This window comes from Haliotis rufescens, unplaced genomic scaffold, assembly GCF_023055435.1.
Source record: "Haliotis rufescens isolate VD_foot unplaced genomic scaffold, xgHalRufe1.0.p SCAF_25, whole genome shotgun sequence".
Lineage (NCBI taxonomy): Eukaryota > Metazoa > Mollusca > Gastropoda > Lepetellida > Haliotidae > Haliotis > Haliotis rufescens.
This window is the reverse complement of record NW_025963946.1, coordinates 2,790,698-2,798,588: the sequence shown is the minus strand read 5'-3', so window position 1 is coordinate 2,798,588 and position 7,891 is coordinate 2,790,698. Positions and strand designations below refer to the sequence as shown.

The following is a 7,891-nucleotide window of genomic DNA, read 5'->3' as shown; positions in this document are numbered from 1 at the left end:
GTCACGCCGAAGACCAGGGCTCGATTCCCGACATGGGTACAATGTGTGAAGCCCATTCCTGGTGTCCCCCGCCGTGATATTGCTGGAATATTGCTAAAAGCGGCGTAAAACCAAAACTCACTCATTCACTCACTCACTCTTTTCCTTTATTCAAAAGCTGGGGTCGATGGATGGGCCACACTTTTCTCTGATAAATCCAGGAGCCACCCAATCATGTTACTGTCTTATCTCTATTGTCTTTAAATCACTGCCATATGCTCACAAAAATTACAAAATTTATTTCTGTAAGGTATAAAAGAACTACACTTAATAGCGACATGTTCCTAAAGAGACGTTCAATATTTACGAAAACTATGTAGACACAAGTTTTTCGTTAAAAGACAGGCACGCTGCCTTGGCATTGTGAAAGCACAGCTAGCCCCCCTGCATCGGCCCAACATCGGCCCAACATCGGCCGAACATCGTCGAACATCGTCGGGCCGATGCAGTTTTGCTCATCGGTTCGACATCGGCTCAACGTCGAAATAATTATCGGAGCAGCATCGGTCAGCCATCGGCCCGACATCGGCAATTGTTATCGTCTTAGCATCGGATTGACATCGTCCCGACATCGGCAATCAAAATCGACTCAGCATTGGATTGAAATTGGCCCGACAATAATTATCGGTTTAGAATCAGGTTTAATACTCATAACTAAACACAGAAAGCAGAACAGAATAAAAAAAAACTTTATGGTATTATAACAGTGTTAATACCTGTCACAAAGCAGATTTTGAAGCTCGCAACTTGCATAAGTTGTCAATACCAAGTTTTTGTCATACAAGGTGGTGAAACGACTGTGGATATTGTCCACTGTATGTGCATATGAACGCTGTCAATACCAAGTTTTTGTCATACAAGGTGCTGAAACGACTTTGGATATTGTCCACTGCATGTGCATATGAACGCTGTCAATACCAAGTTTTTGTCATACAAGGCGCTGAAACGACTGTGGATATTGTCCACTGTATTTGAATGTGAACGCTGTTCCCTTGCAATTCAGCACTGTATGCGCAGCTCAGTTTCTCATGTCACTTTTTCCTTGCGCCATTGCTAAGCCAAGCTCCTCGAACTCGAAGTCATTCAATCACACAGGTCACTGTGTCCTTTCTGTGGCTGTTAAGACCTCAGCTGCAGCCTCCCTCCTCACAGCCTCTGTTAACAAATGACAGGAACAAATGTCATTATGAATATAATAAGTAATTGGTTTGGCAAACCATTTTGTATAGAGACCAGATATTTGCAATTGTTCAGCTTCATCTGCACAAATAGTTGTTTTTAACTGTAGCACACTGCAATAATCCATTATTTGTTTTAAACGGTGAAGGATAATTCACTCACACACGCACACTCACGCTGCAAATGTCAACTCAAAGCAGATTTATTATTGATGTATTCGACTTATTTATTAAGCCGAATAAACGTCCCCTATAACCACATGGAAAGAGGTGAATGTGCCATACGTGATACATTCACAGATATTTAATCCACTCATCAGTGCTCGCTCAGTTGCTCCTTTTTTGAAGAGTTGCTAAGAGTTCACCCAACTCATCCATGTTGCCGACAGACGTCATGGTTTTCTGAAATAGAAATATAAGAATATTCTGGTTTACTTTTCAAAGCCGCTCTGCAGTTTGTGTAGCAGAAGTGAGGACTTAGCTGTGATCGTGGGATTGTTAAAGAGGTTGAGGGTAATAGTGCTCCAAATAATCAAGTATCTAGTGAAGAAAACTAAATAAAGCTTAGGCGATACACAGATATTGGATACTCCCCTTAATTCGTACATCTTATCTCAAGTATTTTCATTTGTACATACGGCCCTTATCTAGAGCCCTGTAGGCGATACCCAGATATCAGATACTTTCCTTAATTCGTACATCTTATCTCATGTATTTTCATTTGTACATGCGACCCTTATCTAGAGCCCTGTAGGCGATGCACAGATCCTTAATTCGTACATCTTATCTCAAGTATTTTCATTTGTATATACGGCCCTTGTCTAGAGCCCTGTAACAGAAATAACTTTCCAGGAAAAGTACTTTGGAAACTAAGCCATAGCCATCCACTGGTAAAGTGAAACACTCCCCATATTGACAATATATTGAACAAATCCAGTGAAGTCTTGTCACCACAAAACAGATTTCTTTATTATATGATTGAGTATGTTTGTATATCACGTTAAACCAAAAGTGCAAATATTTGTTTATTGTTTAAATCTTTGCTACAAACACCTGTAAGCAAAAATAACAGCAAAGTATCAGGGACGAGTAATTTTATACACAATTACATTGCTTGTACACACAGGAATAGGGTCCGTGATTAACTGAAATACTATATCTTTAGTTAGATTTGAAATGGGGCCCAGGAAAGTGTTTTTCTTCAAATGGATAATGACCTGATAAATCTGTCTTGCAGTATCTATTTTTCCTCATCAAATTCTAACTACTATTTGGAATTTTATTTTATAAATTTCATGTTTGTCTTGTAACATATATTTAGCATCAATCACCTTTGAAAGAGTGCTTTAGTTATATATTTTTTATACAGTAGAAGTAGAAGAAGAACTTTTATTTGCATGAAGGCCTCGGGCCCATATACAATTACAGTTCACAATATACCAATTGTTCACAGATGCAACGGTAAAGTAACGTGACACATGACTTATGTCATAATTGAATTGTACTACTTGTTCTTTTTGCATAAGCGTAATATAGGCAACGTGATAAACTGTTTAAGACTGCTTCTATGTTATTACACATAATAGATTTGAAATGGTTCAAGCTAGGATATCGGCAAAGTTTTGCCGGTAAGTATTCTTTTCTGAGATCATTATAACATGAACAAATGAGTAAAAAATGAAATTCATCCTCTATACCATTATTACAGACTGGATATATTCGAAAAGACTTTTCTATCGACAGATATCTGCTTCATTATTCTTCAATTTTGAAAGACCTGCTCTAAATCTTACAATTATGTTTCTAAATTTTCTTTCATACAAAATTGAAAGATATTTTTCAGGTTCTAAAAGACTTTTAAACTCTGCTTATAAATGATATCTTGAACTAGAGTTTAAGACTGATCTCCAGTTTTGGTAAAACATGTTTATACAAGTATCCTTAAAAAGTCGTAGAAATGAAAGCTGGTTCCCAACTGTTTGCGATATCCATACAAAACCAAAGCCATGAGAAAAAAGAAGTAAACGAATGTTAGAAGCCCATGTATGGCGTCCACAGTTATCTAAATAGAATAACATATTATAAGCCTTTTTTGGCCATCTGTCTTCATTCATATGAATTAATTTAAGCCAAAACTTAAGTGTTCTAACATAGGAGTTGATGTACAGTGGAAAGCGACCCCTTTCCCCGTAGATTATAGCATTTGGGGTTTGTTGTCCTACTTGCAGGAATTTCTTACAGGCTAATAGATGAACTTTTTCCAATTTGTCATATTGTTGAAATCCCAACACTTCAGAGCCATATAAAAGTATAGGTTGTATTTGCGAATCGAATATCTTAAAGAACGCTGACTTTGAAATAAGATCAATTTAACTTAAGGTGGCAATCAATTCGACCAAAGCTCTTTTTGCTCTTCGTGCTAGATCAGATATACTATTACAAATTTTCCTGATGGCTAAAAAGGTAAACCAAGTTATTTGTAGCTTGACACTACCCCCCCCCCCCCCCCCCCCCCCCCTCCCCTATTATACCAAATATCCTTTTTTGAAAGCACCCCACCTCGTCTGTATACAACAACTTTTGTTTTTTCCAGATTTACCGTTAAATTCCATTTTTCTGTGTGGGTTTCTAGAATATTCAACTGACTGTGTAGCCCCGTGACACTATCAGTGTTTCATCACAAGTGTGCATACAATGTTTAATGTGATATAACCGCTGTACGTCCCTGTGTCAGGGGAAAACTGATCGGTAGCCTTTTCTGGTATAAACAATCAACCAGTCTACCAGTCTACCCGAGGGACCTGATTGATCCATACAGACCGTTCGCGAGAATTAACCAGTCTACCCGAGGGACCTGATTGATCCATGCAGACCGTTCGCGAGAATCAGCCAGTCTACCCGAGGGACCTGATTGATCCATGCAGACCGTTCGAGAGAATGAGCCAGTTTACAAGGGGGACCTGATTGATCCATGCAGACCATTCACGAGAATTAGTCAGTCTACCTGTGGGACCTGATTGATCCATGCAGACCATTCGAGAGAATTAACCAGTCTACCCGAGGGACCTGATTGATCCATGCAGACCATTCGAGAGAATTAACCAGTCTACCCGAGGGACCTGATTGATCCATGCAGACCGTTCGCGAGAATTAACCAGTCTACCCGAGGGACCTGATTGATCCATGCAGACCGTTCGCGAGAATTAACCAGTCTACCCGAGGGACCTGATTGATCCATGCAGACTGTTCGCGAGAATTAACCAGTCTACCCAAGGGACCTGATTGTTCCATACAGACCGTTCGCGAGAATTAACCAGTCTACCCGAGGGACCTGATTGATCCATGCAGACCGTTCGCGAGAATTAACCAGTCTACCCGAGGGACCTGATTGATCCATGCAGACCGTTCGCGAGAATTAACCAGTCTACCCGAGGGACCTGATTGATCCATACAGACCATTCGCGAGAATTAACCAGTCTACCCGAAGGACCTGATTGATCCATACAGACCATTCGCGAGAATAAGCCGGTCTAATTGGGGGACCTGATTGATCCATACAGACCATTCGAGAGAATCAGCCGGTCTATCTGAGGGACCTGATTGATCCATACAGACCATTGGCGAGAATCAGCAAGTCTATCTGGGGGACCTGATTGATCCATACAGACCATTCGAGAGAATCAGCCAGTCTATCTAGGGGACCTGATTGATCCATACAGACCATTGGCGAGAATCAGCCGGTCTATCTGAGGGACCTGATTGATCCATACAGACCATTAGCGAGAATCAGCCAGTCTATCTGAGGGACCTGATTGTTCTTATACAGACCATTGGCGAGAATCAGCCGGTCTATTTGAGGGACCTGATTGTTCCATACAGACCATTAGCGAGAATCAGCCGGTCTATCTGGGGGACCTGATTGATCCATACAGACCATTCGAGAGAATCAGCCGGTCTATCTGAGGGACCTGATTGATCCATACAGACCATTGGCGAGAATCAGCCGGTCTATCTGAGGGACCTGATTGATTGACCACAGCCTTTGACTGGTCGAGTCGGGGCCAACACACACTGATATTAGAACTCGATAACACGCGATGAGACGTACATGTAATAGACGCAGTCACCGAGCCTGACCACCCGATCCAACAAGTCGTCCTACGGCAAGTATAGTTTGTTTGGAACTGCTTCAAACCCAGAATCCCCACAGAGTGTATCAGTTGTACTTTCAGTTCCAATGTCGGACAAACCGTCATGGATTATCGTTTGTGTTGATTACAGTTCACGTAGTATTTTAATACACCCGTTATGTCTTTCGCAGCGTGACACATACAGGCAAGTTAGAATTACACATTTTAAATGTCAAATACATCATTGTGATGACGATTATCCCACAGCTGTCCTTAATGACTGGGATGCTGCTGCGTTGCCTCCATCACCTGCAGTGCGACAACGTCACGACCACAACCCCGACTTGGAGATGAACTGTTTCAGGAACCATTGACGACATTAAGACTCAAATTAGGCATTTCAATACGTGCAGACTGCAACGCGATATCACTTTCAGCATGACGTACTGGTCTCCTGTTGTTATCGTCTCATCGACGTCTTGACGTGTCGCCTGGCACCAGCTAAACTTCTTGGTAATAGCTGACCAACCATCTATCATTACAACATGCAGTTGTAAGTTGACACAGACTTGCACGAAAGGTTCAGCATATGCTGCTTTGTTGGTGGCACCGTCACAAACGCGTGCAAAAGCAAGTGAATTGTTCAAGCCAACATATGGTATTAGTTAAAAAGGGAAATGCATCGTATTTCATTTTGCTCACTCATGCGTCGAATTTAGGCAAGTCCTCCACATGTCTATCATGAAAAAAATATGAAAGTTGTATTAAAGTTGGACTGGCGTTTCTGGGACAAAGATAGAACACAAGGCGGCACAGGTCTAGACGTAACAGACAACGAGCTGTAGGTTACACAAACCAGATGTTTTCCCATTGACTTCACCTCTGTAGTGACGTATATATATATATATATATATATATATATATATATATATATATATATATATATATATATGCATGACAAGTACACGAACGCACAGCCTGGACATAAGGCTGTAATAAAAAATCACAAAGTGTTGCTAGATTAGCCGGTCTTTCTTAGCATATATTGATACAGTGTTCTTGCTTGTGTCGAAGTGAACTCTTCTTTTTTGTGGTAAATGTTTTGTTGTCTTCTATTAAGAGCAGCAACACTTCAGGACTATGTACAAATACAAACTCTGTTGTGTATTAATAGTATCATAACATTAAATGAATTATAATCTGTAAAGGTCACTACAGACCTGTACACAAGAACACATCAAAGCACGCAGCTTGGCGCCAACACAGTGTTGTTTTATTAAAAATTCGGGTGGAGACAAAATTTGTTTTTGATCTCAGCTTCTTGACATTAAACTATCGGGCAAAACAAAGTTTACAATTAAAAACAATTACAAATATGATCAATACGTCACTAGACTGAAACAGTCGTCGAAACACTGCAAACTTAAAGTCCAAAACAAACATGTGATATCAGTATCAAATACACCATTTATTGTTTGTTTCATTTTAGCCACTGTCTTTTGCCATGCAAAACTTGAGTGAGTATGGTTTTACGCCGCTTTTAGCAATATCCCAGCAATATCACCAGAAATGGGCTTCGCACATTGTACCCACGTCGAGAATCGAACCCGGGTCTTCGGCGTGACGAGCGAACGCTTCAACCACTAGGCTACCCGACCATCCCTGCAAAACCTGAGGCCACGCTAATTTTTTTAGTATTTTCTGGAACATTTTTTGAAATCGCAGTATAGTGAGCGAGTATAGCTAAACGCCAAGCTTGTCAGTGATGCTGTGGTATATAGCTGAGACAAGTGAGACTGAATGCATGCATTCTACACATGTGGAAAATATAACTAGGGTCTTTGAAAACAACCCTCAACATAGAGTAGATAACTGGTGTCCTCTACTGAATACTACTATTCAGCTCCTGTAAGACAGACGTCATGTTGCGTGTATATGTGAATGTGTGGTCCATGACTGACCCACCTAAGCACCCACCAATGGCCTGCTGTGCCTGGCGATATAAATGAAAAGTGCCACAGTTCTAACAGCAAAATTACTACATGAAGCTTTTAGATATAAAACTTGGCGACCGTAGAAGGACACATAGTTTCCCCTTCAGACTGCACAGTGTTACAACTGAGGAACGCATGTGCAGCACACACCCGGGACCAGCTGAAAAAGCTTCAAAAGGAAGCGGAATTCTATTTGTCTATTTACAATAATGAACAGAATCGCTTCATTAATTACGATGGATAGCATCCCCAGAAAAAAAATGTCACTACAGCTCTTGAGCATCTAACCACAAGAATTGGATATACAATGACATAAAGTGTCTCTTTTAGACTAGTCCACATCCTATGAATACACAATGCCATTTAGAAAGTGGTCAAATTGTGTATTCATAGCTTTCGGCCATGGGAGCCGTGCCAATTTACACTTGTCAGAGGGGTACTCAAAGTACGTGATCTAGACTACCAGTCGTCGGACTTTCATTTCATTTCATTGTGGAAGCCTCGGTAGCTGAGTGGGTTAGATCGCTGACTTTGTGTGCTGGCGATTAGG

The 7,891-nt window shown here is 40.9% G+C and overlaps 1 long non-coding RNA gene across 1 annotated transcript; it reads right to left on the bottom strand.

Moving 5' to 3' along the window:
- Nucleotides 1-712: 712 nt before the first annotated feature.
- LOC124116928 lies at nucleotides 713-3,706 on the bottom strand. The gene is made up of 2 exons (XR_006858198.2): nucleotides 1,503-3,706; nucleotides 713-1,194 (listed from the first exon to the last, which is right to left on the bottom strand). It is a non-coding gene; the product is annotated as an uncharacterized LOC124116928 (long non-coding RNA).
- Nucleotides 3,707-7,891: the final 4,185 nt, after the last annotated feature.